We start from the raw sequence: 13,143 nt of genomic DNA on the forward strand, positions 1-13,143 counted from the left end.
TATATATTCTCCGTGCTACCATGCACCGTGCGAGAATATACACACTTTGTACTGGTATCGCCTATTTCAATAAAACTACATTCAACCTCGTTTGCATACTCTGAACGATAAACCACTTTTGGATTTAAAACATCTTTGCAGTAAATTGCAACACCACCACCAGGAATGTTATCTTTTCTGTCACTCCTCAGCAGTACATATTTATTTATCGAATAAGGATCATCATAAACGTTGGTTCTGAACCAGGTTTCCGTAAGACAAATTAAATCAATTAAATTAAATTAAGTTTCTGACTCGTAAGACTCCGCACATTTAAGTGATATATATGTAACCTCTTTTGACTTTTACAAATTTGACCCAAAATGCATCGCACATGTCCACTGTCAGTGCAGTTATTGGTCAAGCTAACCAAACTCATAGCAACGAAGCAAAATGATATCAACAAAGCATATGAGGGGGGGAAGTAGAAAAAAGAAAAGAACAATATAAAATGGAAATAAACTAAAAACTAATAACACATAAAACATTGCATTGCAAATATAAGTATGCATTGTTGTTGTCATTGCTCGCTTACAGCAATTCGATCAGCGCTCTCTTTGTCACTGATTTTTACTGCTTCCTCTTGTTGACGCGTACGCACATATGTATACATCTCCACGTATAAAGAAAACAGAAGTAAGTTTTCTCTGTTTTTTTTTAGTTGCAGTGCATGCTGCAGTGTTTCGCGATTGTTCTTAGTTAGGCACTCATACACAAAGATATTTCGACTTTCGTTGCGCCCAATATCACTGAGAGTCATAGATCTTTTATATAATTTGCAAAAATTTGAAATTGCTCTTAATAGCAAGGAGCGGCAGTGGGTGGATTCAGTTTTATTATGATGGGAGAGCTACCGTTTTTGTTCTTGTTCTTGCTCTTTTGAATGCGAAATGCAGAGCGTATTGACGGCGCGGTCAACTGAACCGAGTTACATATTTTTGTGAAGAAACCGACTATAAAAATGTATACAATAAATAAAATAAGAATAATAACCAAAAAAAAAAAAAAAAAACTTTTTCTTTTTAAGATAATAATAATAATGTAAACAATAAATATAGAAGTAATAAATATATCAAGGTCAGCAAATCAAAAACAAAAAGCAAAATATCAAAATATTAACAATACGACAAAGAGTCTTATACAATTTGTTCACACAACAAATGTATAACACTCTTTTTCTAAGGTGGATGGTGTAGCATTATACGTCACACCCACTGTATTTTATCATTATACGTCACACTCACTGTAACATATTCGCGGCATTACGCATAACAAATCCCAAATATATTTTAGTAATAATCATATTACAATATTTTCCAACATAAATTATTGAACTAACCCAGACGGCTAACCAACATCAATGAAATGCCGAATATGAGACCCATATCCATTCACAGCTCATAAACTATACATACAAACATACAACCCATGGTGGGAAAATACCAAAACACTCAAATCGATCTGCTGACGCTGCTAAATGAACAAAACTACATGTATGGAGTTATGCATACAAAACTACATGTATACAAAGACTGTATACAAACTTACATGTATGCATAACCCATTTCCTATGTACTTATTTTTAGTTATTAGTATTAAGATATTTATGAATGTATAGGTTAAGCAAATTACTATAAAAGACGAGAAATTAATTAATAAAGTAAGATTTAATGTTGGACAACCAAAGTCTTCACTTCTTTTATTTTAGTACTTTTCAGATCAACACAAGTCAGAGTGGAGTTGATTTTAAATCTTAAATTGGTAACCACATCGTAAAAGAATATTTTGTCTCCATTAAGCATAATTTCAGGAAGGTTGTTTAAGTCATTCGAGGCGTTCGATATTGATATTGCCTTTGATTTAGTTGCATTAAGAGATAGTTTATTTAATTGAGCCCACTCTCATTTGCGTGTTAAATCTTCATTCAGCCAGAAAAATGGGTCTTCGGAATGACCAATTGGACGAGACATGTACATTTGAGTATCATCGGCATAAATATGAATGAAGGCATTGCGACAACAGGCAACTATGTCATTAATAAAAAGCGTAAAGAGTATTGGACCTAAGATAGATTCTTGCGGAACACCAGATTTTATGGAATTTAAATTTGAAACTTTATCAGCACATTTTACTTGTTGAAACCGGTTACAAAGTTAGCTTTGCACTAACTTTATGGCATATAGGCTGAAGTTAAAACTAGTTTCAAGTTTGTGAATTAGTATTTCAAAATCAACCATGTCAAAGGCCTGTGAGAAATCCAAAAGCACGAGCACGGTAAGTTCATTATTGTCAAAGGCCTGACGTATACATATCTTCAAGAATCTTGAGCATGGATGTTGCACAACTATGCCCCCTACTAAATCCCGACTGGACTTCGGATAGCAAATTATTATTATATATATGGTGAGTTATTTGCATTGCTAATAGCTTCTCAAACACCTTAGATAAACCAGGTAACAGACTTATTGGTCTAAATTCTTTGTAAGAACACGGAGACCTCGTTTTAGGAACCGGAATAATATTTGCAATTTTCCATTGTCTAGGAAACCTACTGGGCATAATTGAGAAATTAAAGATATGTGTTAGCGAAGCAGTGGCGTAAGATAGAATAAGTTTTATAAATCGTATGTTAATACCGTCAATTCCCACGTCATTAGACTTTATAGCAAAATAGCATCCAGCACATCGCTCTCGGTGACCACTGAAAAATCAACGGCACTTATATCCAGTCTTCTCTCTACACAGGTTACAGCGATTCTGTCATCGATATCATTCTTATTCACATCAGTATTTTTTCCAATATTGTTTGTATTACCACACGAGAAAAAGGAGTTCATAACATTTGGGTCGTGGCTGCATTCAATGTCATCTTTATTAGAGACTCCAAAAGATCGAAGATTTTTCCAGAGCACTATCGTTGGCAAATTTGTATTATATTTAAATTCAGGTATGCTACTTTAGTATTCCGTATGAAAAGGGTAGCTTGATTTCTCAGAAAGCGGTAAACTTCCCAGCGCTTTTCATCGCGATATCTCTTCCATTCCCTGTAAGCCCTCTCACGTTTTTTAGGTGTTTCAAAGCCTCCGGTGTGAACCAGGATTTTTTATGACCCTGGATTTTAAAAGATTTTGGCGGAACAAATATATCAAAAAGGTACCAAACCAGGTTATTAAAATATTTTACCTTCTCGTCCAAATTTAAAATGGACAAGAAACCACTCCAATCAAGACAAGAGACTTCTTCATTAAGAAGTTCCTTATTAAAACCTTTGTAATTTCTGTAGGTTATTACAGATTCGGGCTATGCTGTATTAAATTTCAAATCATAGCACAAGAAGAACATTTCATGGTCAGAGGTACCGTCCATCGGAAGCTGGTCAGTATGATTCATATAATTTATATTGTTAACACACATTAAATCTAGCAAACTAGGCTTACTAGTAGGACCAAAACGGGTTGCAAATTTATTTATAATTTTTAAGGCACACGCCTGAAAATTATTAATAATACTTTTACTACGGGAATCACAGTTAAGCAGATCTACGTTAAAATCTCCAGAAATAATGACGTGGTCATAATTTAAAGAAAACTCTGTTATTTTGTGAAAAAGGTGTGTTAAATCGTTAGGCCTATTGGGGTTATAAACACAAGCCACAAAACACTTTGTTTAGGTCAGAACCTAAATATTTATATCCATTTCACACGGCCACCTCAGTGCATAATTCATTTAGTTGCACATATGTATTTACATAAATACACTGTCATGTATTGCTAACACACATGCATACACCCTCATATAGTTACTCACACATGTAAGCAGCATAACACGGGTAACTGAGTTTTCCATCGGATAACAAATATCCCTTGGAAAACCCCCGCACGATCTCCGGTACGACACAACGGAGATCATTTTCTTGTTTTCTGTTCGATTTCAACCACGGAGGAAGAAGGTCGCTGCTGCTGTCACGCCACATACCAAAGTTAAAATATTGTACCATTTTCACATTAAATAAACTAATTATTGTCATTATACTAATACAACCATCTGCCTTTTATTTCCTTTTCCATATATATACATATATATTCTCCGTGCTACCACGCACCGTGCGAGAATATACATTGGTCCTGTCTCACCGAGAGAAATTTGAAAAGCGACTAGAACAGATACAGTCCACATCACAAAAAAGGCAAATCAAGATCATCATTTATTTGGGACAATAACACTTCCACACAAGACCTTCGAGATTTTTTGGCACAACACAACAAGACCTTCGAGATAAAATTCAACAAAAACCACCACCACAACAAAGAAAGAGGCAAACAACAACGCAATAACAAAACAAGGTACGTGGTTACATATTCTAACTCACAGTGACAAATATTTTTTTTTAAAGTGAATTGTGTTCATACGGCTTTTTGTCTATCAGCTATATCGCCCCACCTGCGGTAAGGTATAGCTGACACAACTTAAGGCAACATAGTGCAGTTTTTTCCAAGTAAATTTTCTTTTAATACTGCACTATTTTCTGGTTCACATAACCACACTTTCCTTTGGATACTTCACTTTTGTTTATTTTCAACAAAAACAACTCTACAATCTGTTTTGTGTGCATGAGTACCCAACAAAAAATTCACTCGTACTTGCACTGTGACAAATAATTTTGTTTAAAGTGAATTGTGTTCTTACGGCCTTTTGTCTATCAGCTATATCCCCCCACCCGCGGTAAGGTATAGATGACACAGCTTAAGGTAACATAGTGCAGTTTTTTGTTCAAGCAAATTTTCTTTTAAATTGATACTGCACAATTTTCTGTTTCACATAACCATACTTCCATTTGGGTTCTTCAGTTTTGTTAATTTTCAACAATAACATACGTACCCAACAAAAAATTCACTGGTACTTGTAACTGTTGAATTTCTTCTTATTTTATCTTACACTTTCCCTTATTTTTCACTTTTGCATATTTTCTTTGATTTTGCTCATAAAATCAATAGAATAGTGATATATTTGTCATAATCACAACGAAGTCTTGTTATTTTGTTGTAGTATATGGGGTATTCCATCCCATTTCGACCAATTTTAAACCCGACCCCTTTAGAATTGGCTGAAAGTTTTTCTTCTTTTTCTAGCTTACGAAAGACGTTTTTCAGAATTTTTTCATCCCACTCAAAAAAAGTTATGAATTTTTAAAAAAACACCGTTTTTGTTTTCAAAATGCTATAACTTTTTCAAAAATTGACCGTTTGGGATCTTTTTTTTTTTAATTTATTTTTAAATGTACTTTTTGGAAAAAATACAAAAAAATTTTTAAAGTTTTTTTTTTATAATTTATTTAATAATTTGGGAAAAATTTAAACAACGTGACATCAGGACGGACAAGGCGACAGCTGTTTCGATTATACCTTGTAAATCTCTTCAAAGCTTTCTGCTGCTGTCCAGCAACTGCATTAGGCGAAAGCGAGTCATTTTAACTGTAGATTACCATTATATATAGAGAAAAGAATACTTAAAAATCATTTTCTTACATTTTTTTGTTATATAAATAAAATTGATAAAAAAAATTTTTATTTTTGAAAAATCTCGAAAAACTGAAAATTAAAAAAAAAAACTTTAAATTTTTTTTTGTATTTTTTCCGAAAAGTACATTTAAAAAAAATTTAAAAAAAAAGATCCCAAACGGTCAATTTTTGAAAAAGTTATAGCATTTTGAAAACAAAAACGGTGTTTTTTTTTTAAATTCATAACTTTTTTTGAGTTGGATGAAAAAATTTGAAAAAATTCTGAAAAACGTCTTTCGTAAGCTAGAAAAAGAAGAAAAACCTTCAGCCAATTCTAAAGGGGTCGGGTTCAAAATTGGTCGAAATGGGATGGAATACCCCATATATAAATGTAAACAATTCCTTTTTTCCCTGTGAAATTTGGGTGGCGAACCTGTGTATTAATATTGAAATAAATAAGAGTTCACATTAGAAATTTTTTTTCTTATTTATTTATTTATTTGCGTTGTTGGGTCATATAGGTGGTTGCTATTTTTTTGCAAATTAAATTTAAAGTAAATTTTAAAATCCCTTAATTGCTGTAAGCAGAAGCGATCACAGCTGACCACTCCATAATCTCCCTCAATATTCAGCGGGGTGAATTTAAAATTGTGTGAGAGAAGCTAAGGGCTGCATATGAAGAATCTACCTCCTCAAATCAGGGGCTGCAAGCAAAAGAACTTTCTTCAATTAAAAAGAAATACAAATTGTCATACCAATCGTATGTACGATGCTTGACTGCAATGGGTAAGTTGTCTGACAAGTTATCCAAGGGCACCAAGGAGACTGAAGCTCTTCCTCCGTGCGATACAGCTATGTTTAAGGGTGACTATTTGTCGTGGCCAACATTCCGAGATATGTTCACGGCCATTTACATATCGAACAAGGACCTTGCCCCAATTGAGAAATTGTTCCATCTTAATCAAAAAACTCAAGGGGAGGCCAACGATATTGTAAGCAATGCACCTGTTACTAATGAAGGTTCTGATATTGCCTGGAAGAGTTTAACTGAAAGGTATGAAAATAAGCGTAGTTTAGTGAAGGCTCAACTCGACACCGTCTTCGGCATAAAGCCCGTAGAGTCTGATTGTGGTAAATCAATAAAGCATTTACAATTAAAATTGAATAATTGTATGACATCATTAAAAGGTCATAAAATAGATCTGTGGGAGGCCCTCTTTTTATACTTGTGTACTGAAAAATTGCCCGAGAGCAGCCTCTCGCTTTGGGAACAGTCGTTGGGGAACAAGAGAGATAGCTAAATGGGAGGACATGAATAAATTTCTTTCTGACCGATTTCTTGCGTTGGAAAACGTGTCTGGCCATAGAGGCAATAAGGCTTCAAAAAGTTTTAAGCCTCATATTACAAAACCAACTCCTGAACCCCAACAAAAAAAGGTTGGCAGCTTCCAAACAAGCGTAAAGAAATTTAATTGTAAAATGTGTCCCACAAATGAGCATAAACTAGGCTACTGCACGAAATTCCTTAAACTTTCACCTGCTCGTAGAGTCGATTTTATTAAAAACAAGTAAGGAAGGCTAAGTTCGGGTGTAACCGAACATAACATACTCAGTTGAGAGCTATGGAGACAAAATAAGGAAAATCAATCTGGGGTAACCCTGGAATGTGGTTGTATAACATGTGTATCAAATGAAAGGTATTAAAGAGTATTTTAAGAGAGAGTAGGCCATAGTTCTATGGATGAACGCCATTTAGGGATATCGCCATAAAGGTAGACCAGGACTGACTCTAGAATTTGTTTGTACGATATGGGTATCAAATGAAAGGTGTTACTGAGCATTTTAAGAGGGAGTGGGACTTAGGTCTATCGGTGGACGCCTTTTCGAGATGTCCCCATTAAGGTGGACCAGGGGTGATTCTATAATGTGTTTGTACGATATGGGTATCAAATGAAAGCTGTTAATGAGTATTTTGAAAAGGAGTGATCCTTAGTTCCATAGGTGGACGCCGTTTCGAGATATCGCCATAAAGGTGGACCAGGGGTGTCTCTAGAATGTGTTTGTACGATATGGGAATCAAATGAAAGGTGTTACTGAGCATTTTAAGAGGGAGTGGGCATTAGGTCTATAGGTGGACGCCTTTTCGAGATATCGCCATTAGGGTGGGCCAGGGGTGACTCTAGAATGTTTGTACGGTATGGGTATCAAACGAAAGGTGTTACTGAGCATTTTAAGAGGGAGTGGGCATTAGGTCTATAGGTGGACGCCTTTTCGAGATATCGCCATTAGGGTGGGCCAGGGGTGACTCTAGAATGTGTTTGTACGATATGGGTATCAAATGAAAGGTGGTAAGGAGTATTTTAAAAGGGAGTAATCCTTAGTTCTATAGGTGGACGCCTTTTCGAGATATCGCCATAAAGGTGGACCAAGGGTGACTCTAGAATATTTGTACGATATGGGTATCAAACGAAAGGTGTTACTGAGCATTTTAAGAGGGAGTGGGCATTAGGTCTATAGGTGGACGCCTTTTCGAGATATCGCCATTAGGGTGGGCCAGGGTGACTCTAGAATGTGTTTGTACGATATGGGTATCAAATGAAAGGTGGTAATGAGTATTTTAAAAGGGAGTGGACATTAGGTCTATAGGTGGACGCCTTTTCGTGATATCGCCATTAGGGGGGGCCAGGGTGACTCTAGAATGTGTTTGTACGATATGGGTATCAAATGAAAGGTGGTAATGAGTATTTTAAAAGGGAGTAATCCTTAGTTCTATAGGTGGACGCCTTTTCGAAATATCGCCATTAGGGTGGGCCAGGTGTGACTCTAGAATGTTTGTACGATATGGGTATCAAACGAAAGCTGTTACTGAGCATTTTAAGAGGGAGTGGGCATTAGGTCTATAGGTGGACGCCTTTTCGAGATATCGCCATTAGGGTGGGCCAGGGGTTACTCTAGAATGTTTGTACGATATGGGTATCAAACGAAAGGTGTTACTGAGCATTTTAAGAGGGAGTGGACACTAGGTCTATAGGTGGACGCCTTTTCGAGATATCGCCATTAGGGTGGGCCAGGGGTGACTCTAGAATGTTTGTACGATATGGGTATCAAACGAAAGGTGTTACTGAGCATTTTAAGAGGGAGGGGGCATTAGGTCTATAGGTGGACGCCTTTTCGAGATATCGCCATTAGGGTCGGACAGGGGTGACTCTGGTATGTTTTTGTACGATATGGATATCAAATTAAAGGTATTAATGAGGGTTTTAAAAGCGAGTGGCCCTTAGATGTATATGTGAAGGCGTTCTCGCGATATCGACCAAAATGTGGACCAGGTGATCCAGAAAATCATCTGTCGGGTACTGCTAATTTATTTATATATGCAATACCACTAACAGTATTCCTGAAAAGATTCCAAGGGCTGTTGATTTCGCCTTGTAGAACTTTTTCATTTTCTTCTACTTAATATGGTAGGTGTCACACCCATTTTACAAAGTTTTATCCAAAGTTATATTTTGCGTCAATAAACCAATCCAGTTACCATGTTTCATCCCTTTTTTCGTATTTGGTATAGAATTATGGCATTTTTTTCATTTTTCGTAATTTTCGATATCGATAAAGTGGGCGTGGTTATGGTCAGATTTCGCCCATTTTTTATACCAAGAAAAAGTGAGCTCAGGTAAGTACGTGGGCTAAGTTTAGTAAAGATATATCGGATTTTGCTCAAGTTATTGTGTAATTGGCCGATCGGAAGAACAGACGGTGGACTGTGTATAAAAACTGGGCGTGGCTTCCACCGATTTCGCCCATTTTCACAGAGAACAGTTACCGTCATAGAATTTATGCTCCTACCAAATTTGAGAAGGATTGGTAAATTTTTGTTCGACTTATGGCAATAAAAGTATTCTAGACAAACTAAATGAAAATGGGCGGAGCCACGCCCATTTTGAAATTTTCTTTTATTTTTGTATTTTGTTGCATCATATCATTACTGGAGTTTAATTTTGACTTAATTTACTTATATACAGTAAAGATATTAAATTTTTTGTTAAAATTTGAATTTAAAAAAATTTTTTTTTAAAAAGTGGGCGTGTTCTTCATCCAATTTTGCTAATTTTTATTTAGCACATATAGAGTAATAGTAGTAACGTTCCTGCCAAATTTCATCATGATATCTTCAACGACTGCCAAATTACAGCTTGCAAAACTTTTAAATTACCTTCTTGTAAAAGTGGGCGGTGCCACGCCCATTGTCCAAAATCTTACTAATTTTTTATTCTGCGTCATAACGTCAACCCATCTACCAAGTTTCGTCGCTTTATCTGTCTTTTGTAATGAGTTATCGCACTTTTTCGGTTTTTCGAAATTTTCGATATCGAAAAAGTGGGCGTGGTTATAGTCCGATATCGTTCATTTTAAATAGCGATCTGAGATGAGTGCTCAGGAACCTACATACCAAATTTCATCAAGATACCTCAAAATTTACTCAAGTTATCGTGTTAACGGACGGACGGACGGACGGACGGACGGACATGGCTCAATCAAATTTTTTTTCGATCCTGATTATTTTGATATATGGAAGTCTATATCTATCTCGATTCCTTTATATATGTACAACCAACCGTTATCCAATCAAACTTAATATACTCTGTGAGCTCTGCTCAACTGAGTATAAAAACAATAGCTGCCTGAATTGTTTATCGTCTCGACATGCTGCGTGGAAATGTACAAGCTCACACAACTGCAGCACTTGTCATTCTCGACACAATACGCTCCTACATATACAAAAAATTCAACAAAAGACAGCAGCGCATGCAAAGCATTCGGATGATGATGTCAAAGATTATCGAAAAGTAAAGATGTTGCAGGGACGAAAAATCGTGTAAAGCAAGCTTCACAAAACATCTAGTAGGTCACATTCACCATTTACCGCAGCAGAAATTGTTAACTACCACTGTCTGTATTTGTTATTTAATAATTATTTGTACACTTTTTATGCAGGTAATGTGTTCAAAATTTTAACTTTTACTCTCTAAAACTCCAATCAGTGTATTTCTGTGCATAAATTATGTTCAAAATTGTGTTAAAGTTTTTGGTGTGGTGAAAGTGACCTACTAGAATTTTGTTACGCTCCGCTGCTTTCCACCGAAGTTTGCGCCTGCAACATCTTTACTTTTCGATAATCTTTGATGATGCCCCATCAACATCAAAACAGGCAAGGGAGAGACAAAATTCAAAGTCCCATGAGAAGCAAGTCTCGAATGTGCAATCTTGTCATGCGCATACAACCACAGGTGTACTGCTAGGCACTGCTCGTGTTAACATTAATTAAAATAATACCAATTTTTCAACTAGAGCCCTAATTTACTCTGGTTCTGAGTGCTCGTTCATCACCGTACGTCTTAAACGTCGAAAATTCGCGCTCAAGTTTCCGGTATTACCAACGCATTCTCTGCACAGGTCAAGGAATCTTTTTCAATAGAGTTGCGGTCCCTAGTTGACCTTTTATTCTCTTTGAACGTAACGGTCCTTGTCTTGCCTCAACTAACAGGGAATCTTCCAACGTGTCAGATCAGCGCGATGACAAAGCAATCATTCTCAGATCTAGAGTTGGCAGATAAAAGATTCTTTGTAAATGTGCAAGTGGATCTAGTTCTCGGAGGGGATATTTACCCTCAATTAATTCTGAACGGATTGCAGAAGAATGTGTTTGGTATACTCTTAGCACAAGAAACTGTTTTCGGCTGGATTCTTACAGGCCGTGCAGATGCTCAAGAGCAAAAAACCGAATAGTCTCTTACTACAGTGACTTATCATTGGATAAACAACTATTCGCCTTCTGGGAGCTCGAAGAACTCCCAAAAAACAAACGTCTAAATCTAGACGAACAATACTGCGAGGAATTGTATGGAAATTCAACCACAAGGGATAATTAAGGGAAATATACTGTCTCACTACCATTTAATCGGGAATTTCCATCAAACATCTCTCTAGGACCATCTCTTAAAAGAGCCTGCTCTCAGTTCTTCCGGAACGAGTCACGCCTCGCAAAAAATCCTACCCTAAAAACGTAGTACAATCGAGTTGTGACCGAATACGAGGAATTAGGACATATGTCAAGGATCAACAGCATCGTGCCACCAGACTCCTCTGACCATTACTTTCTACCTCATCACGCCGTCATCAAAGAAGAAAGTACCTCCACTAAAGTTCGCGTAGTATTTAACGCATCTAGTCCGACTGCAAACGGAGTAAGCCTGAACGACGTTCTTTATACGGGCTAGGGCCTGACGATTCTCATTCTTCGCTGGAGACTATACAAATACGTCTTCAACAGCGATATTGAGAAAATTTACCGACAAATTAAGGTACATCCGAACCAAACAAAATATCAGCGCATATTATTCCGTACTAGCCCTGAAAACCCCATAGGTCTTTATGAACTGAATACTGTGACATTTGGGGTAAACTGCGCTCCCTATCTCGGAATAAGGAAGCTTTTACAATTGGCAAAGGACGTAGAAAACACCTTTCCAATTGCATCCACAGTACTCAAAGAGTATATGTATGTGGATGATATTCTTGCTGGTGGACACTGCATTCAATCAGCAATTTCTGCCAGAGATCAAATATCTCAAGCCTTGCAATTAGCCGGCTTTCCGCTAAGAAAGTGGACAGCCAATTGCGAGCAAATTCTAAAATATATTCCTAAACAATATACTCAATAAAGATTGCCTGGAATTCGAAGATTCAAGTTCAGTGAAGGCACTAGGAATATTATGGAATGCACACAATGATGAGTTTTACTTCATCGCAAAACCAATCAAAAATGGCGACAAATTAACAAAATGAGCGATCCTATCGGCAATCGCTTAACTGTTCGTCCCATTAGGATGGCTTGCACCAATAATAGTTGTAGCCAAAATAATCATGCAAAACATTTGGCTTGAAGGTACAAAATTGGATGAAGATGTATCAGCAATTACTACGGAACGTTGGAACACCTTTATGGAAAAGTATCATGAAATTGACAACATTCGGATACCGCGCTGAACACTTTTTTCTCCAACCAACAATGTGGAAATACCTACACGGTTTCTGCGACGCATCGGAGAAAGCGTATGCTGCGGTAATGTACCTCCGCGTCGAATCAAACGACCAAGTTCTCATCAATTTGCTGTTGGCAAAAACAAAAGTATCTCCGGTAAAAACCATATCACTTCCCCGCCTGGAATTATGCGGAGCCGTACTACTCTCCGAAATGATGGAAACAATTTCAACAAATCTCAACTTAGGGAATCCAAAAACCTACTTATGGACATGGATACGAAAACCCCCTTGTTCGTGGTCAACTTTCGTAGCACACCGTATCACGAAAATCGTCGAAAACGCCGGAAAGGATTATTGGAGTCATGTGGATTCGGGATCAAATCCAGCCGATATGGCTAGCAGAGGACTCCCAGCACATGAACTGGTCAACAATTCCTTGTGGTGGCAGGGACCTTCTTGGTTACAAGAAGACATCTCAAAATGGCCTACACAAGATATATCTTACAACACAACCATCGAGGAGAAACGAGTTGAAGCACATGCAGTGACGACCAAAACGGAT

Source organism: Eurosta solidaginis, chromosome X (assembly GCF_040869045.1).
Source record: "Eurosta solidaginis isolate ZX-2024a chromosome X, ASM4086904v1, whole genome shotgun sequence".
Taxonomy (NCBI): domain Eukaryota; kingdom Metazoa; phylum Arthropoda; class Insecta; order Diptera; family Tephritidae; genus Eurosta; species Eurosta solidaginis.